Genomic DNA, 20,091 nt, shown 5'->3' with positions numbered 1-20,091 from the left:
CAGATACTATCAGCCTGGATGTTAGAAAACTTCAGTGATAAAAACCAGAGAAATTCATTCATTCAGTTTCACTGAGAAGGGGACATGAGCTAGATTAGGAAGAACAGTATAATTCTCACAGGTCACCAGGAAGAAATGCTTTTCTATCATGATGAAACAATATATCAAAGGAACAAAAGTTAAGGGGACAGAATTAGGGAATGAGGGAGGGAATGTAAGAAAGGGAAAGACTGACTTGAGAAAAGGAAGACCAGAGAACTCTGCATTCACTTTTCACCATTCTAGACCTAACAGCTTCCCTATGGTCAGGGATCAACAAATCTAATGGCCTCTTCTCAGTTCTTTTCTTACTCTACCCCTTAGAAGCTTCTGATAATTTCCTACTTCATTCAATTAAACAAACTGTTATTAAGAATTATGCCATACACAGGAAAAACAACAATGAAGAAGATCTAATCCTTGCCTTCAAGGAACATAAAAACTTGATAGGGAAATAGATATATAAACAATAAACTACAATAAGGCAGTGTGCTAAATGCTATACTAGAAGAAGGAGAAACTGCTATAGAAATACATATTAGGGAATAACCAAAAAGGAGATGGGACTGGACAGGTAATAATGCCTAGAAGATGATCTTGACAAATAGGTAAAACTTTGACAAAAGAGAAGTTTCTATGGTTTCTGTGACTTCACTGTTTTCATTCTCCCACGATATCTCTAAGTGCTATTCCTTTGTTAGCATTTCTTCCTCGAATCTCTACTCATTCTATATACAATCTCTCCCACAGCATCATCTATCATGTCAAAGTAGGAATTCCAATATAACCCCTTCTAATTTTTTTTTTTCATATTTGGCTGCATTGGGTCTTCGTTATTGCACACAGGCTTTCTCTAGTTGCAGCGAGCGGGGCCTACTCTTCATTGTGGTGCACAGGCTTCTCATTGAGGTGACTTCTTGTTGCGGAGCACAGGCTCTACGTGCACAGGCTTCAGTAGTTGCAGTGGGCTCAGCAGTTGCAGCACGTGGGCCCTAGAGTACACAGGCTTCAGTAGTTGTTGCTAACGGGCTCTAGAGCACAGGTTCAGTAGCTGTGGCACACAGGCTTAGCTACTCTGGGTATGTGGCATCTTCCCAGGCCAGGGATCAAACCCATGTCCCCTGGATTGGCAGGCAGATTCTTAACCACTGCACCACCAGGGAAATCCCTCCCCTAAATTCTTAATGCATACTTCAAATGTCTATTGGACATGTCAATAAAAACATACCACAGACATCAAAAAAAAAGAATGTCCAAAGTAGAACTTATTATACTTCCCAAAAATGCTTTTATTTCTGAGTTTCTAACCTCAGGTAATAGTACCACATCCACCCAATTACTTAGAAACAAAATGTTGGTGTCATTTTCAATTACTCCCTGGATCCTCAACCATCTCCTCAGTTCTAATAGTCTCCTAGTATCTTCAGGATTTAGAATGTAATGTCTCTTTCATTTTAGACTCAACAATGGGCAGAATATGGTACTCTGTTATATATTCAAGTAGTTATAGAAAAAAATCCCCTTTGTTCCTGGAAGGCAAAAAACAAAACTGTCCCTATTTGCAGATAACCTGATTGTCTACACAGAAATTCCCAAGCAAGTTACATACAGACACACACACACCTCCTAGAACTCATAATGCAGTTTAGCAAAGGCAAAGATAAACATACAAAAGTTATTTGTATTTCTATATAAAAAAAATGAATACATGGACAACAAAATTTAAAATACAATAGCATTTATAACTCCTCAAAAAATGAAATACTTAGGGAAAAATCTACAACACTTGAATATGACATGTATACTGAAAGACGCACAATGCTGATGGAAGAAATCAAAGAACAGATTAATAAATGTTCATAGATAGGAAGACTCAACATGGTAAAAATGTCAATTTTCCCCCAAAGCAATATACAGGTTTAACACAATTTCTATTATGATTCCAGAAAAGGTTTTGTAGATGTGGACAAGACTATACTGAAATTTATATAGAAAAGCAAAGGAACTATAAGAGCTAAAACAACTTTGAAAAAGTGAATAAAATGGGAGGAGTGAGTCTACCCAATTACAAGACTTATTATATAGCTACAGCAATCAGGTTTTGTGATATTGGCAAAAGGATAGACAAATAGATTAATGAAATAGAATAGAGAACCTAGATATAGACCCACACAAATATATCCAACTGATTTTTGACAAGGTACAATGGCAATTTCATAGAGGAAAAATAGCTATTTCAACAAATGGTGCTGGAGCAAATAGATATCCACAGGCAAAAAAAAAAAAAAAAATTAATCACAGCCAAAGTCTCACAGTTTATACACACTTTATACAAAAATTAATTCAAAATGTATCAGAGACATAAATCTAAAACATAAAACTACAAAACGTTTAGGGGAATATAAAAATCAGGGAAAATCTTAGGGATCTAAGGCTAGGCAAAAGCTCAATTCATAAAAGGAAAAATTATAAATTACACTTCAGAATTAAAACTTTTTCTCTGTGAAAGACCTGTTAAGAATAAAAACCCTAGCTACAGAATGGGAGAAAATACTTGTAAACTACACAGCCAGCAAACGACTAGTATCTAGAATATAGAAGGAAATCTCAACACTCAACAGTAAACAAATGAACAATCCAATTAGAAAATACAAATGATATGAACAGATATTTCACTGAAGAGAATATGCAAATGGAAGATAAGCGTATTAGCCATTAAGGAAAAGCAAATTAAAACCACAATGAGCTATCACCATAGAACTGTCAGAATGATTAAATTTAAAAATACTGGAAACACCAAATGCTGACAAGGATATGGAGAAACTGGATCTCTCATGCATTTGTTGGGGGAAATGTGAAATGGCAAAAGCATTCTGAAAAAGTCTGACAGTTTCTATAAAAACTAAACAAGCAACTATCATATGACCCAGCAATTGCAGTCCTGAATGTTTATCCTAGAAAAATGAAAACGTATGTTCACCCAAAATTTGTGCACAAATATTTATAGCAGCTTTGTTTGTAATAGTCAATAAATGGAAACAACTCCTATGTCCTTTAAGAGATGAATGGTTTAAAAAACTGAGGTGTGGGCTTCCCTGGTGGCGCAGTGGTTGAGAGTCCACCTGCCGATGCAGGGGACACGGGTTTGTGCCTCGGTCTGGGAAGATCCCACATGACGCGGAGTGGCTGGGCCCGTGAGCCATGGCATGTCCGGAGCCTGTGCTCCATAACGGGAGAGGCCACAGCAGTGAGAGGCCCGCGTATCGCAAAAAAAATAATTAAAAAATTAAAAAAATTAAAAACTGAGGTGTATCCATACCATGGAGTACCATTTAGCAATAAACAGGAACAAGCTAGTGATACACGATACAATAATGATGAATTTCCAGAGAATTATGCTGTATGAAAAAAGCTAATCCCAAAAGACTACATACTATACTATTCCATTTACGTAACACATAAAATGACAAATTTATAGAAATAAAGAATAAATTAATGGTGACTAGGGGTTAAGAGGAGGTGGGTAGGTGGAAGGGGTGGGTATTGCTATAAAAGGGCACAAGGGATCCTTGTGTTGATGGAAATGTCCTGTATATTGACTATATCAACGGCAATTATTTTGGTTGTGATATTTTACTATCATTTAGCAGGATGATACCACTGGGAGAAACCAGATAAGGAGCACAGGGAATCTATTATTTCTTACAACTGCATAAGAATCTACAATTATCTCAAAATTAAAAGTTCAATTTAAAAAAAAGCAGTCATCAACATAGCCAATGGGCATATGAAATATGCTTAGCATCACTAGTATTCAGAAAACTGCACAATAAAATATCACTACACACACACACCAGAATGTCTAAAACAAGGATAAATGACAATGCAAAGCACTGTCAGGAATGAAGTAACTAGAACTTCACACATTGCTGGTGGGAATGTAAAACTGCATACTTACTTCAGAAAACTGTTACTATCTAATGAAACTAAATGTACACTTATCCTATGATCCAGCAGTTTCACTCCTAGGTATATATCCAAGAGAAATAACTGCTTATCTCCATCAAAAGTCATATTCATAACACTATCTGTAATTACAAATACTGCGAAACACCTAAATGTCCACTAACAGTAAGGTAGATAAATTCTACATATTTGCAATGTTGGTAAATCATGCTGTACAGTCTACTGTAAGAAACAGGGAAAATCTGACACAACACATGGGAAGTAACCTAAGACCTTATCAACACTGTGCTGTAACCCAGAGCTTCCAACCAGGGTTTACAAGTGGCCAAAAGACTGATCCTCTCAACAGTCTGGGTAGCCAGACCAGGACTAGGGTAACAGAGCCAGGTGATAATCATCTCTGTTTTCCCTAGTGTGCCACACAATTATTATCATTGTCTATGTACATCACAGCATGCTATAGTGTGAAAAAAGATTAGAAGCACTCATCTAACCAAATAACATAAAAGTAACTGTACTAGCCATGTAGGAATTGTAAGGGCACAGGCACACATGTATAAAATCATTATCAAACATCATCCAACAACTTCACAAACATCATATTGTATAGCAAAAAATGTTGCAGTGTTCATATGCTTTTTACCAAGTAATTCCATGTCAATAAATTCCTTATGAATTTTCCAAATATGCATACCAACATTTAGCTCAACATCAAAGTATATAATAATACTATGATTATTAAAATATATATTTGTATTTATTTATTTACATTCATATAGCTTTTGAATACAATATAATGACCAGGAAAAAAATGAATGAAAATACTTAAAGTCTGATAAGACAGACTACAAAACAATATTTTCTAATGGACATATGGAACAAACACTAGAACATTATGAACTGGTTTATCTTGGTAATAGATTATTTTAATCTTCTTTTTGCTTTTGGGTATTTTCTAGACATTCTGCAACAAACATGTTACATTTATAAAACTGGTAGAAGGGGAATAAGTATGAGAAAGTGTGGATTAATTATTATAGAAAAAGATCTGAATAGAGAATAGAAATAATCAGCATGATAAAGTATAAAATAATCAGGAGATACGATTTTTACTCTTAGTTCTACAACAATTTATATGAATACTACTTATTTCAATGCTGTTTAGATTTCATCTTCCTCATTTATTAAATAAAGAGGCTGACTTAAATGACACAGGTGACATCAGTAAGATGGCAGAATAGCAGTTTCCAGCACTCATCCCCTTGCAGAAATATCAATTTGAACAAATACTCATGTGCAAAAATACTTTCACAAGAGCTAAGGATTCCAGGTGAGAGATTAAAGCACCCAGGTGGAGTGGAGGAATAAGAAAAGATGCATTGAAGAGGGTATGAAAAATAATCTCATATTACCCACATCACCCAACCTCCAACCCCAGGCAACTCAGCATGCAGAGAGACACCCACCCAAAGGAGGAAGAAGAGTGAAGTGAGCTCCCAACTTCACCACAAACCCCAGCTCCAGGCCTGCCAAGTAAAATCAGGCATCAGGCCAGGCCACACAGATCCAGGATTCAGAAGTGCCCCCATGGACTCAGACTCCAGGCCCATCCCAGTGCCATGCCAAACCCCAAGAAACCAGGCTCCAGGCTTACCCCATGGATCCATTTCAAGCCCCAAACTGAAGCCCCAAACACCAGGCCTGCCCAGGTAGACCCAAGTATAAGGTGCACACCAGCAAACTCAGGCTTCAAGTCCACCCCCAGGCACCAGAGTAGCCTACCTGAAAACTCCAGCAGCAAACCTATCCACAGACTCCACCAAATGGCTTTCACTGGCTTTCACTGCAGAAGCCCAAGTGTAAAGACTGGAAAAGGTGCCTACTTCTTCAAATGAACAAGCACCAAAACAAGGCCACATAAATACGAATGTTCAGGAAAACATGACACCAACAAAGGAAGAAAATAAAGCACGAGTAACCAACCCTAAAGAAATGGAGATCAATGAACTGCCAGACAAAGAATTCAAAATGGTTGTCTTAAAGAACTGCAGTGAGCTGTAAGAGAACACAGATAGACAACTAAAACAAAATCAGGAAAACAATACATGACCAAAATGAGAAGTTAAACAAAGAGATGGAAGGAAGAAAGGAAGGGAGGAAGGGAGGAAGGAAGGAAGGGAGGGAGGGATGCATGAATTCTGGAGCTAAAGAGCACAATGACTAGCCTTGATCAAGCCAAAGAGAAAAAATCAGTGAGCTCAAGACAGGTCATTTGAAATTACCCAGGCAAAAGAACAAAAAGAAAAAATATTGAAAGAAAATGAAGAAAGCCTATGGAAATTATGGGATACCATCAAAAGAAATAACATATGCATTGAGGGAGTCCCAGAACAAGTAAAGAAAAAGGAGCAGAAAGCTTATTTAAAGAAACAGTGACTGAAAACTTCCTGAATCTGGAGAGGAAAATGGACATCCAGATCCATGAAGCCCAAAGAATCCCAAACAAATTAATTATAAAGAGATCTATTTCTTCTTTTTCTATTTCATTAATTTTGAGAGGATGAATGTTCACTAATTCCATTGTGATAATCATTTCATGATGTATGTAAGTCAATCCATTATGCTATACATATTAAATTTACACAGTGCTGGATGTCAATTACTATCTCAATAAAACAAAAAGAAGAAAGAGAGATCTTCACCTAGACACATGATAATCAAATTCTCAAAAATCAAAGACAAAAAGAGAATTTTGAAAGCAGTAAGAGGGAAGAAAACTTGTCACATGCAAAAGAACCCTCGTGGTGGGGGCGATAAATTGGGAGATTGGGATTGACATATATACACTATTGATACTATATATAAAATAGATAACTAATGAGAACCTACTTTATAGCACAGGGAACTCTACTCAGCGCTCTGTAGTGACCTAAATGGGAATGAAATCCAAAAAGGAGGGGATATATGTATACATATAGCTGATCCACTTTGCTGTACAGTAGAAATGAACACAACATTGTAAGGCACCTATACTCCAATAAAAAAAAAATTTTTTTAAAGAAAATATTAGTAAATAGAATTTAGGGCTTCCCTGGTGGCGCAGTGGTTGAGAGTTCGCCTGCCGATGCAGGGGACACGGGTTCATGCCCCAGTCTGGGAAGATCCCACATGCCGCAGAGCAGCTAGGCACATGAGCCATGGCTGCTAAGCCTGCACGTCTGGAGCCTGTGCTCCACAATGGGAGAGGCCACAACAGTGAGAGGCCTGCGTACCGCAAAAAAAAAAAAATAGAACTTAGCAACAACACATAAGGAGAATTATATACCATGGCCAAGTGGGCTTTATTCCAGGGATGCAAGGCTGGTTCAATTTATAAAATCAATCAATGTAATTCACTATATTAACAGGCTAAAAAGAAAAATCACATGGTTATATAAATCAATATAAAAGCATCTGACCAAATTCAACACCCATTTATGACAAAAACTTTCACAAAAATAGGAACAGAAGGCAAATTCGTCAAGTTGATAACTACAGCTAATTTCTACTTAACGATGAAAACACTGAATGCTCTCTTCCTAACTCTTATCAAAATATCAGCAAGGTTCTTTGTAGATATAGAGAAGATTATTCTAAAGTTTAAATGAAAAGACAGAGGAACTAGAAGCTCTACAACAATTTACAATAGGAAGAATAATGTAGGCAGAATCAGTCTGCCCAATTTCAAGATTTATTATATAGCTACAGTAATCAAGACTCATAATAGGAAAAACTGAAAAATCAGACCTTATCAAAATTTAAAACTTCCTTTAAAAAGGAAGAAAAGAAGCAGTATCCATATAAAGAGGATGAAAAGACAAGCTACAGACTGGAGAAAATATTTTCAAACCACATATGCACAAAAGGACTAGGAAGGGGCTCCCCTGGTGGCGCAGTGGTTGAAAGTCTGCCTGCCGATGTAGGGGACACGGGTTCGTGCCCCGGTCCGGGAAGATCCCACATGCCGTGGAGCGGCTGGGCCTGTGAGCCATGGCCGCTGACCCTGTGCGTCCAGAGCCTGTGCTCTGCAACGGGAGAGGCCACAACAGTGAGAGGCCCGTGTACCGGAAAAAAAAAAAAAAAAAAAAAGGACTAGGAACTAGAATCTATAAAGAACTCTCAAAATTCAACAGTAAAAAAAAAATAATCGGGGCTTCCCAGGTGGTGCAGTGGTTAAGAATCCACCTGCCAATGCAGGAGACACAGGTTCGAGCCCTGGTAGGGGAGGATCCCACATGCCACGGAGCAACTAAGCCCGTGCACCACAAGTACTGAGCCTGCACTCTAGATCCTGGAGCCACAACTACTGAGCCCGCATGCCACAACTACTGAAGCCCGCGTGGCTAGAGCCCATGGTCCACAACAAGAGAAGCCACCGCAATGAGAAGCCCGCACACTGCAACGAAGAGTAGCCCCCGCTCACTGCAACTAGAGATAGCCTGTGAGCAGCAACAAAGACCCAACGCAGCCAAAAATAAATATAAATAAATAAACAAATTTATTTTTTAAAAAACAAAGGTGATACAATACATTACCAAATGAAGGATAAAAATCATGATCATCTAAGCAGATAGATAAAGCATTTGACAAAATTCAATACCCTTTCAAAATAAAAACATCAATAAACCTCATCATAATAAAAGGTCATATATGATAAGCCCATAGCTAACATCAAACTCAACAGTAAAAAAATGAAAGCTTTTCCTTTAAGACCAGAAACAAGACGAAGGTGCCCACTCTCACCACTTTTACTCAACTTAGTACAGGAAGCCTTAACCAGAGTAACTAGTCAAGAAAAAGAAATAAAAGGTATCAATATCAGAAAGGCAGAAGTACAATTGTCTCTGTTTGCAGAAAATTCTGAAACCCCTACCAAAAAAAATTAAAACTAATAAATGAATTCAGTAAAGTTGTGGGATACAAAATCAATATACAAAAATCAGCTGCATTTCTACACAGTCACACCAAACAATCTAAAAAAGATACTAAGAAAACAGTCCTATTTACAATTATATTATCAATAAAATACTTAGGAATAAATTAAACCAAGGAGGTGAAAGATCTGTACACTGAAAACTTTAAAACATTAATGAAAGAAACTGAATAAGATGTAAATAAGTGGAAAGACAGTCCATGTTCATGGATTGGAAGAATTAATATTGTTAAAATGTCCGTACTACTCAATGCCATCTATAGATTAATGCAATCCTTATCAAAATTCCAAACGCATTTTTCACAGAAATGGAAAAAAACAATCCTAAAACTCATATGGAATCACAAAAAAAGGTAACTAGCCAAAGCAATCTTGAGAAAGAAGAACAATGCTGGAGGCAACACACTAAACCTAACTTCAAAATATACAACAAAGCTATTGTAATAAAAACAGCAGAGTACCGGCATAAAAACAGACATGTAGACCAAAGGAACAGAATAGACAGCCTAGAAATAAATTCATGCATTTTATGGTCAAAGGATCTTCAACAAAGGTGCCAAGAACACACAACAGGGAAAGGACGGTCTCTTCGATAAATGGTGCTGGGAAAATTGGTTATCCACATGCTGAAGAATGAAACTGGACCCTTATCTTACTCCATATACACAGAACAATTCAGAATCATTAAAGACTTCAATTTAAGACCTGAAACTATAAAACTACTAGAAGAAAACATAGAGAAAAGGCTTCTTGACATTGGTTTGAACAATACTTTTTTGGATATAATTCCACAAGCACAGCAACAAATGCAAAAACGGACAGATGAGATTACATCAAACTAAAAAGCTCCTGCACAGCAAAAAAAAAAAAAAAAAAGCTATCAACAGAGTGAAGAAACAACCTACAAAATGGAAGAAAATATTTGCAAACCATTTGCAAAATTTGATGAGATTAATATCCAAAATACAGAAGAAACTCAAACAACTCAATAACAAAAAAGAATAACCATTTAAAAAAAATGAGTAAAGGACCTGAACACACATTTCTCAAAAGAAGACATACAAATGGCCAACAGGTACACAAAAAGATGTTCAACGTCACTAATCATCAGAGAAATGCAAATCAAAACAACGAACTATCACCACACACCTGTTATAATGGCTATGATCAAAATACAAAAGATGGTCAGTGTTGGTGAGGGTATGGAGAAAAGGAAATCCTTGTGATACACACACACACACACACACACAATGGATTACTCAGCCTTAAAAAAGAAGGAAATACTGTCATTTGGGACAACTTGGATAAAACTGGAGGAAATAATGCTAAGTAAAATAAACCAGGCACAGAAAGACAAATACTTCATGAACTCACTTATATGTGGAATCTAAAAACCCACAGAAGCAGAGCAGAATGATGGTTGCCAGTGGCTGAGGGGGTGGGGGAAAATAAAGAAATGTTGGTCGAAGGATACAAAGGATACAAAGGTGTAGTTATGTAGTTATATAGGATGAATAAATCTAACAGATTTAATATACAGCACAATGACTATAGTTAGTAGCACTGTACTGAATACTGAAAATATGCTAAGAAGGTATATTTCAGGAGCAACTGAAACATTCACTTTGTTGCCACATTCATTTTATTGTGGCAGTTTTATTGTGTGGCTGTTTTATTGTGAAACTGAACCTGCAGTATCTCTGAGGTATGCATGTATATCAAATCATCATGTTGAAATATAAAAATAAAAGGTCAACACTAAAAATATGACATAGAGTTCTTTTTTCCCTACTTCTAAAATTGTATCTTTTTTTTTTTTAATAAATGGTACTAAATGAACTGGATACCTGTGTAGAACAAAAAATTTAACTTTGACCCCTTCCTCACACTATAGACAGAAGTTAATTTGAGATGGATCATAGACTTAAATTTTCAAAATATGAACAATAAAGTATCTAGAAGAAAACATAGACAAATATCTTTATGAACATTCCAGGCATAAGTCAAAAGTCAGAGACGGCATTAAGCATGGCTCATGAGGGCAAGTATGGAGACTGACCTGACTAACACAAAGGCTACAGACTGAAGATTGATGCAAAATTATAATGACAGGCCCCCAATTTAGGAGTTTCCCTTTACAAAAATATCACTATTAAACATCTATCAGGCCTATGTACATTTCATCTAATTCCTTTATTCTCCCTTATGTCTTTCCCCATGTGATTAATGCTGCACATTTGCCACACAAATGGTTGACTGGTATGGGGATTGCATGGCTATGGAACAGAACACAGCTAATTGGCCCTCAAAGGGGCTGACCCCATGATCTTAGCCTTAGTACCAAACTTTAATTTAGCAGTCTTTGCTAGCCCCAGAGCTTGATCATTAACTGTCCTAGAAGACTATTTCTAGAGGGTCTAACAAATCTAGATTTTGGAAAATAAAAGTTTCTAATAATAAAGAGTTGATTTTATGTTTTATTTATTTAATCACCAGCAAATAATGATTTCTTTAAAGCAGGTTCTCTCAACCTCGACACTACCTACATTTTGAGCCAGATAATTTGCTGCTGTGGAGGGCTATCTTACACATTACAGGATGTTTAGCAGCATCCCTGGCTTCTGTTCCATAATGCCAGTACCATATCCTGAGCTGTGACAACCAAAAATGTCTCCAGGGAGTACCAAGTGTCTCCTAGAAGGCAAAATTACCTTATTGAGAACAACTACTTTAAAGAAAACAGCATAATGAATTTACATTTTTAAAATATTAACAGAATATTTATTTAACAAACACTTGTAACACTTACTATGTGCCAGGCACTGTTCTAAACACTATACAAATGTTAACTCAATCCTCATTAACAATCTATAAGATGGACATGATCAATATTTCCACTTGAGAGATAAGAAAACATGGGCACAAAGAGATATGTTGCCCAAAGTCACACAATGAATAAGTAGGAAAGCAGGGACTGAACACAGGTAAGTGGATCCAGAGTCCATGCTCTTAACCATGATACCTGACGCTAAAGTCTGACATTCTAAATGAGGGGACATATCACTTATCCATTGTGCATGTTACAGAAAAAAAACTGTGACTTACTAACCCCTATAGGAATTCAGGCTGCCCATCCTGAAAGAAAAAATACTAAAATATAGGGAAAACAGAACTGAGATATATATATTTTTTAAAACCTAATAAAATATTCATAAATTTGGTATATACATATACCAGTTATGTAACCCGGGGGAAGACTAACTAAGGCACCATGATGATTCCAGGGCTGGAAATTACATTCCCAGTCTACAAGAGCTAAAAATGAAAGAAGACGGAAACACAATGTTCACAACACTAAGTCAGCAAGTAAAAAGAACTAATCTCAACAGAAGAAAGTGGAACCAACCAGCTGTGCATCTAACTTTACTCTTATTTCCTTCTCCTTCCAAGAACTCAGTACTTTTTAAATAAATGAGATAACAGATATAAGTACTGAGCAGAATTAGCACATAGAAGGCACTTAAAATATATGTTTCCTTCTCTCTGCACAATGGCTCCCTGCTCTAATTCCAGTTCCTTTTTGTGCTGTGCAGGTTTGTTCTATTAGAGTGTTTTGAAGACATTTCTGTCTCTAGTAAATCAAGATGTTTGAAAAAATTAATGGAAATTAAAATAACTATAGAAGAAGTTAAGTGGTCCTCGCGAGACTCAAAACTAAACCACGTATTTTTTGGGTTTTTTTTTTTTTTTTTATGGTACGCGGGCCTCTCACTGTTGTGGGCTCTCCCGTTGCGGAGCACAGGCTCCAGACGTGCAGGCTCCGCGGCATGTGGGATCTTCCCGGACTGGGGCACGAACCCGTGTCCCCTGCATCAGCAGGCGGACTCTCAACCACTGTGCCACCAGGAAAGCCCTAAACCACGTTTTTATAGCACCGACTGATTCAAAATAAAAACAGAACTTCAATGAACAGAACTAAAGTAGAATATTCATCTCTGGTCAGAAGACTTCCTCTATTTTCTCTCTAACAAATTTCAAAACCCTTTTAAAAGAATAAGACCTCATTTAAAAAAAATATTTAGCATAGTAAGGGAGGTTGAATTACTTTGTTGTCACATACAAATTTATACTGCATGTGCTGGTTAATTTTGTATCAACTTGACTGAGTCACAGGGTTGCCAAACATTCTGGGTGTGACTGTGAAGGTATTTCTGGAAGAAATTAACATTTTCAGTATACTGGGTAAAGCAGATTACCCTCCCTAATGTGGGTGGGCCTCATCCAATGAACTGAAGATCTAAATAGAACAAAACAGCTGAGTAAGAGGGAACTCCTCCTGTCTGCATGCCCTCAAGCTGGGACACTGTAGTCTTTTCCCACCTCAGACTCAGAATAAAACATCCACTAGGCTTGGGTGAAAGCCTACTGGCTTTTGGACTGGAGCTTAGGCTACTGGCTTTCCTTGTTCTCAGGCCTTAGGATATGGACTATAAGGAACTACAGCTTGCCAACTGTATATCTTGGAATCTCTCAGCCTCTATAACTGTGTGAGCCAATTCCTTAAAAGAGGTCAGTCTGTCTGTCTCTCTCTCTCTCTCAATATATATTGTATGTGTGTGTGTGACACACACCACACACTCTCTCACATACAACACACACCACACCCTCTCACATACAACACACACACACATTCTCACACACACACACACACACACACACACCCTTCAGGTTCTGTGTCTCTGGAGAACCCTAACAAATACACTGCATTTAAATTGCTGCCAACACTTTTATTTTTCAGGTTAAAATTATTTTTAAGCTACAAAAGCCAAATTTAAATTCTAAAACAAAAAGACAAGGAACCAAGTATCACAGACCAATATTTACATATCTTTCTGCAGTTTTCAAAGCTTTCACATATGTACTATCTCATATGACTGCCACAGCCTATCATGAAGTAGTTAAGACAGGACTGTCATCTACTTATACATGAGGAAACTGGGAGTCAAACTATAAACTGCAGAACAAAACAAAAACTCAGATCCAGATCTGCACCATGCTGACTCATCACACACAGACAACAAGCTTACTAAAAACTAGACGTTTTCACTCGTCTCTCATGGTCAGCAAATGTATGATCAGACCACCCAAGATGGTCGTTCTCTTGCTCTTGGTATATCCCCTGCTGGGCCAGTGCCTATTTCACCTACACCCTACTCACATGCCTACATACTTGTTCCCACCCCAGCTGGTGATTGTTCTAATACTTAGATTATAACACCTCCACAATGGTAGCTTACCAAAGGGACAGTAAGGGGAATACCCCTCTGCTAGTTTCCTTGTTAACCAATGAGCCAACCAGATGCCACTTCCCCCTATAACTGGTAACCTCCTCCTCCCCCTAGGAGTGAAGGCTGCTCCCATGTTCTGCCCACCGTCTGCCGCATACGATGGGGTGTTGTTCCAGGACCTTGCTTCAGACATGTAAGACTCTCCCATCCATTAAACCATTGATGTCTCTGTTGCTGACTCTGGGCTCTTCCTTTGGTCTTGAGGCTGGGCAGGTACAGGGCTTGCATGCCTGCAGGGTGCAGCCCAACAGTGAATTAGGATGCTTATAAAAAATCATGATATCACCAGCACCCAAGAAGCACTGCCCCCTCCAGTGACCATCCCACCCAAAGGGGAGGAGATCAAGATGGCAAAGTAGGAGGACACTTGAGCTCACCTCCCCACCAAGAACACATCAAAAATATAGCTACATGTACAGCAAATCTCACTGGAAACAAACAAGACTGGCAGAAAAACTCTCCTACAACCAAGGCTATAAAGAGTCACACAGAGTCAGGGAAGAAAAGAGGCAAGGTGATCAGGTCGGTACCCACACGCTTAGGATGGGACACAGGAGAGAGATATCATGGGCTGGGAGATCCTCCGTGAGGCATGAGGTATTCATACCACATATTTGACACCCTAGCCCTGAGGTCCAACATCAGGAAGACAAGTCTCCTTAGCTGGTTTGAAAACCAGTAATATTTACAAGAGAGCTCTAAGAAATTGAGACTCCACTCATGAAGAACACATGCACATACTTATTGACTCCTGGGAACAAGGCGGAGGAAGCAAACTGAGACTGCCTAGAGCTCTGGCCAGTTTCTCACAAGGGCCCCAGCATGCCTGGGGCCCCACCTAGTGCCTGCTCCAACCTCTCTTCCTCTAGCACTGCTCCCCTCTGGGATGAAGCTGCCTTTGCCAGGAGGGGGAGAATGCACACTTAGAGGGAACGGAACCAGCTCAGACCCAGCCCTTAGGGCTTCTACTCCAGCACCTTGGCACCCAACCACATCCCAAAGAGGGCAGTAATGACCACCAGAGGAAAAGATCTGGCTCACACTTGGCCCTGGATCTAGTCCATCAATCTCCAGCCCCACCTCCCACCAAGGTGATAGCTGCCAGCATACCCTGGGTGAAGACATGACCTCCACTCACTTCAGATCAACCTCTCCCACCAAAGCCTGGGCACACGCAGACTGCATACAGATGTTCCCACATAAGGACATGTCTTCAAGAATGGGACAGGTAACTATTTCACCTGATTTCACAGAGACAGAGAAAGTTAAAATGAGCAGAAAGAGGAATTTGTTTCAAATGAAAGAACAAGAAAAAAAACTGAAAAAACTGATGAAACAGAAATAAATAATTTACCAGATAAAGAGTTCAAAGCAATAGTAATAAGAATTTTTACAGAACATGGCAAAAGAATAGATGAACACAGTGAGAATTTCAACAAGGAACTAGAAAACAAGCAAAAGAACAAGTCGGAGCTGAAGAATACAATATGTGAAATGAAAAACACACTGGACAGAATAAACAGCAGACTAGGTGATACAGAAAAACACAGAAGTGATCTGGAAGATAGAATAATGAATACCATCCAATCAGAAGAGCAAAAAGAAAAACAAATGTTAATAAAGGGGACACTGGGCTTCCCTGGTGGCGCAGTGGTTGAGAGTCCACCTGCCGATGCAGGGGACACAGGTTCGTGCCCCGGTCTGGGAAGATCCCACATGCCACGGAGCAGCTGTGCCCATGAGCCATGGCTGCTGAGCCTGCATGTCCAGAGCCTGTGCTCCGCAAAGGGAGAGGCCACAACAGTGAGAGGCCCACGTACGGCAAAAAAAAAAAAAAAAAAAAAAACTTCCTAGCAAACAAAAGTCCAGGACCAGATGGCTTCACAAAGGACTCCCACCAAACATATAAAGAGGAGCTAATATCTATCCTTCTCAAACAATTCCAAAAAATTAAAGAAAAGGGAACGCTGCCAAAATTTATTCTATGAGGCCACCACTACCCTGATACCAAAACCACTATCAAAGAAATTACAGGCAAATATCACTGATGAACACAGATGCAAAACTCCTCAACAAAATATGAGCAAACTTAATTCAACAATATATAAAAAGGATCTTACTCCATGATCACTGGGACTTATTCCAGGGATGTGAGGATGGTTCAATATCCACAAATCATGCCATGTGATACACCACATTAACAAAAGGATAAAAATCACATGACCATCTCAATAGATATAGAAAAAGCATCTGGCAAAACTGAACATCCATTCATGATAAAACAACTCTCATCAAAGTTGGTATAGAGAGAACATATCTCAACATAATAAAGGCCATCTATGACAAATGCACAGCTAACATCATACTCAGTGATGAAAACCTGAAAGCTTTTCCTCTAAAATCAGGGACATGGATGCTCACTCTTACCACTTCTATTTAACACAGTATTGGAAGTTCTAGCCACAGCCATAAGACAAGAAAAAGAAATAAAAGGCATCCAAACTGGAAAGGAAAATGTAAATGGTCACTATTTGCAGATGACATGAGACTGTATATAGAAAACCCTAAAGTCTCCAACAAAAAACTATTAGAACTAATAAATGAATTCAGTAAACCTGCAGGATAAAAGATTAATATACAGAAATCTGTTGCTTTCCTATACACTAATAATGAACTATCAGAAAGAGAAATCAAGAAAACAATCCCATTTTAAATGGAAAGATATACCATGTTCTTGGATTAAAAGAATCAGTATTGTCAAAATGACTATTCTACCCAAGGCAATCTACAGATTCATGCAATCCCTATCAAATTACCGATGGCATTTTTCACAGAATTAGAACAAAAAAAAAATTTAATTTGTATGGAAACACAAAAGACCCCAAATAGCCAAAGCAATCCTGAGAAAGAAAAAAGGTACTGAAGGAATCAGTCTCCTTGACTTCAGGCTATACTACAAAGCTATAGTCATCAAAACAGTATGGTACTGGCACAAAAACAGAAATATAGATCAATGGAACAGGATAGAAAGTCGAGAAATAGACCCACGTACCTATGGTCAACTGATTTACAACAAAGGAGGCAAGAATACACAATGGAGAAAAGACACTCTTCAATAAGTGGCACTGGGAAAACTGGACAGCTACATGTAAAAGAATGAAATTAGAACATTCTCTAACACCATACACAAAAATAAACTCAAAATGGATTAAAGACCTAAATGTAAGATGAGATACTATAAAACTCCTAGAGGAAAACATAGGCAGAACACTTTGACGTAAACTGCAGCAATATTTTTTTGGATCCTTCTCCTAGAGTAATGGAAACAAAAACAAAAATAAACAAATAGGACCTAATTAAACTTAAAAGGAAAGGAAATCATAAACAAAATGAAAAGACAACCTATGAACTGGAAGAAAATATTTGCAAACAATGCTACCAACAAGGGATTAATTTCCAAAATATATAAACAGCTCATACAGTTCAATATCATAAAAACAAACAACCCAGTCAAAAAAATGGGCAGAAGATCTAAATAGACATTTCTCCAAAGAAGACATACAGACGGCCAAGAAGTACATGAAAAGCTGCTCAACATCACTAATTATTAGAGAAATGCAAATCAGAACTACAGTGAGGTATCCTCACCCTGGTCAGAATGGCCATCATCAAAAAGTCTACAAACAGTAAATGCTGGAGAGGGTGTGGAGAAAAGGGAATCCTCCTACACTGTTGGTGGGAATATAAATCAGTATAAGCACTACAGAGATCAGTATGGAGGTTCCTTAAAAAACTAAAAATAGAACTACCATATGACTCAGCAATCCCACTACTGGGCATATACTCAGAGAAAACCATAATTCAAAAAGACACATGCACCCCAATGTTCACTGCAGCACTATTTACAATAGCCAGGTCGTGGAAGCAACCTAAATGCCCACTGACAGACGAGTGGATAAAGAAGATGTAGTACATATATACAATGGAATATTACTCAGCAATAAAAAAGGATGAAATAATGCCATTTGCAGTGACATGGATGGACCTAGAGATTATCATACTAAGTGAAGTAAGTCAGACAGAGAAAGACAAATATCATATGATGTCACTTATATGTGGAATCTAAAAAACTGATGCAAATGAACTTATTTACAAAACAGAAACAGACTCACAGACTGCAAAAACAAACTTATGGTTACCAAAGTGAAAGGTTGGCGGAAGGGATAAATTAGGAGTTTGGGATTAATATATACACACTACTATATATAAAATAGATAATCAACAAGTACATACTGTATAGCACAGGGAACTCTACTCAGTATATATATATATCTTTTAAATAAATTTGCTTATTTATTTATTTATTTTTGGGCTGCGTTGGGTATTTGTTGCTGTGCACAGGCTTTCTCTAGTTGTGGCGAGTGGGGGCTACTCTTCGTTGCAGTGCATAAGCTTCTCATTGCAGTGGCTTCTCTTGTTGTAGAGCATGGGCTCTGGGCGCATGGGCTTCAGTAGTTGTGGCACGCAGGCTCACTAGTTGTGGCTCGCAGGTTCTAGAACACAGGCTCAGTATTTGTGGCGCACAGACTTAGTTGCTCCACAGCATGTGGGATCTTCCCAGACCAGGGCTCAAATCCGTGTCCCCTGCATTGCCAGGTGGATTCTTAACCACTGTGCCACCAGGGAAGTCCTCTACTCAGTATTATGTAATAACCTATATGGGAAAAGAATCTGAAAAAGAATGAATATACGTATATATATAATTGAATCACTTTGCCATATACCTGAAACTAAGACAATATTGTAAATCAACTATACTCCAATATAAAATAAAAATTAAATTTAAAAATTGCATCAAAAAGAAAAAATATCTAGAAATAAACTTAACCATGGAGGTGAAAGACCTATACTATGAAAACTATAAAACACTGACAAAGGAAACTGAAGATGATACAGAAATGGAAAGCAATCCCATGTTCAAGGATTGGAAGAATATTATTAAACTGACCATACTACCCAAAGCAATCTACAGATTTATCAAAATATCCATGACATTTTTCACAGAACTAGAATAATCCTAAAATGTATATGGAACCACATAAGACCCTGAATAGCCAAGCAATCTTGAAAAAGAAAAAGCTGAAGGGATCACCTCCCTAACTTCAAACTACACTACAGAGCTACAGTAATCAAAACAGCATGGGGGCTTCCCTGGTGGCGCAGTGGTTGGGAGTCCGCCTGCCGATGCAGGGGACACGGGTTCGTGCCTGGGTCCGGGAGGGTCCCACGTGTCGCGGAGCGGCTGGGCCCGTGAGCCATGGCCGCTGAGCCTGCGCGTCCGGAGCCTGTGCTCCGCAACGGGAGAGGCCACAACTGTGAGAGGCCCGCGTACCGCAAAAAAAAAAAAAAAAAAAACAGTATGGTACTGGCAAAAACCAGACAAATACATCAATGGAACAGAATAAACAGCCCGGAAATAAATCCACACATTTATGGTCAATTAATCTATGCCAAAGGAGGCAAGATTATACATTGGGGAAATGACAGTCTCTTCAATTAGTGGTTCTGGGAAAACTGGATAGCTGCGTGTAAATGAATGAAATTAAGATGTTTTCTCATACCACATACAAAAATAACCTCAAAGTGGATTAAAGACCTAAATGTAAGTCCAGACACCTTAAAACTCCTAGGAGAAAACAGGCAGAACACTCTTTGACATAAATCATAGCAATTTTTTTTGATCTGTCTCCTAAGGCAAAAGAAACA

General features: G+C 38.3%; 1 protein-coding gene across 2 annotated transcripts in view; it reads right to left on the bottom strand.

Moving 5' to 3' along the window:
* Window positions 1–20,091, bottom strand: part of TMEM135 (transmembrane protein 135) — a 240,567-nt gene that overhangs the window by 206,270 nt on the left and 14,206 nt on the right. The window lies entirely within an intron of this gene.

This window comes from Mesoplodon bidens (assembly GCF_964165515.1).
Source record: "Mesoplodon bidens genome assembly, chromosome: 7".
NCBI lineage: Eukaryota > Metazoa > Chordata > Mammalia > Artiodactyla > Ziphiidae > Mesoplodon > Mesoplodon bidens.
Note: the sequence above shows the minus strand (reverse complement) of the source record. Positions and strands in the feature narration are given on the sequence as shown.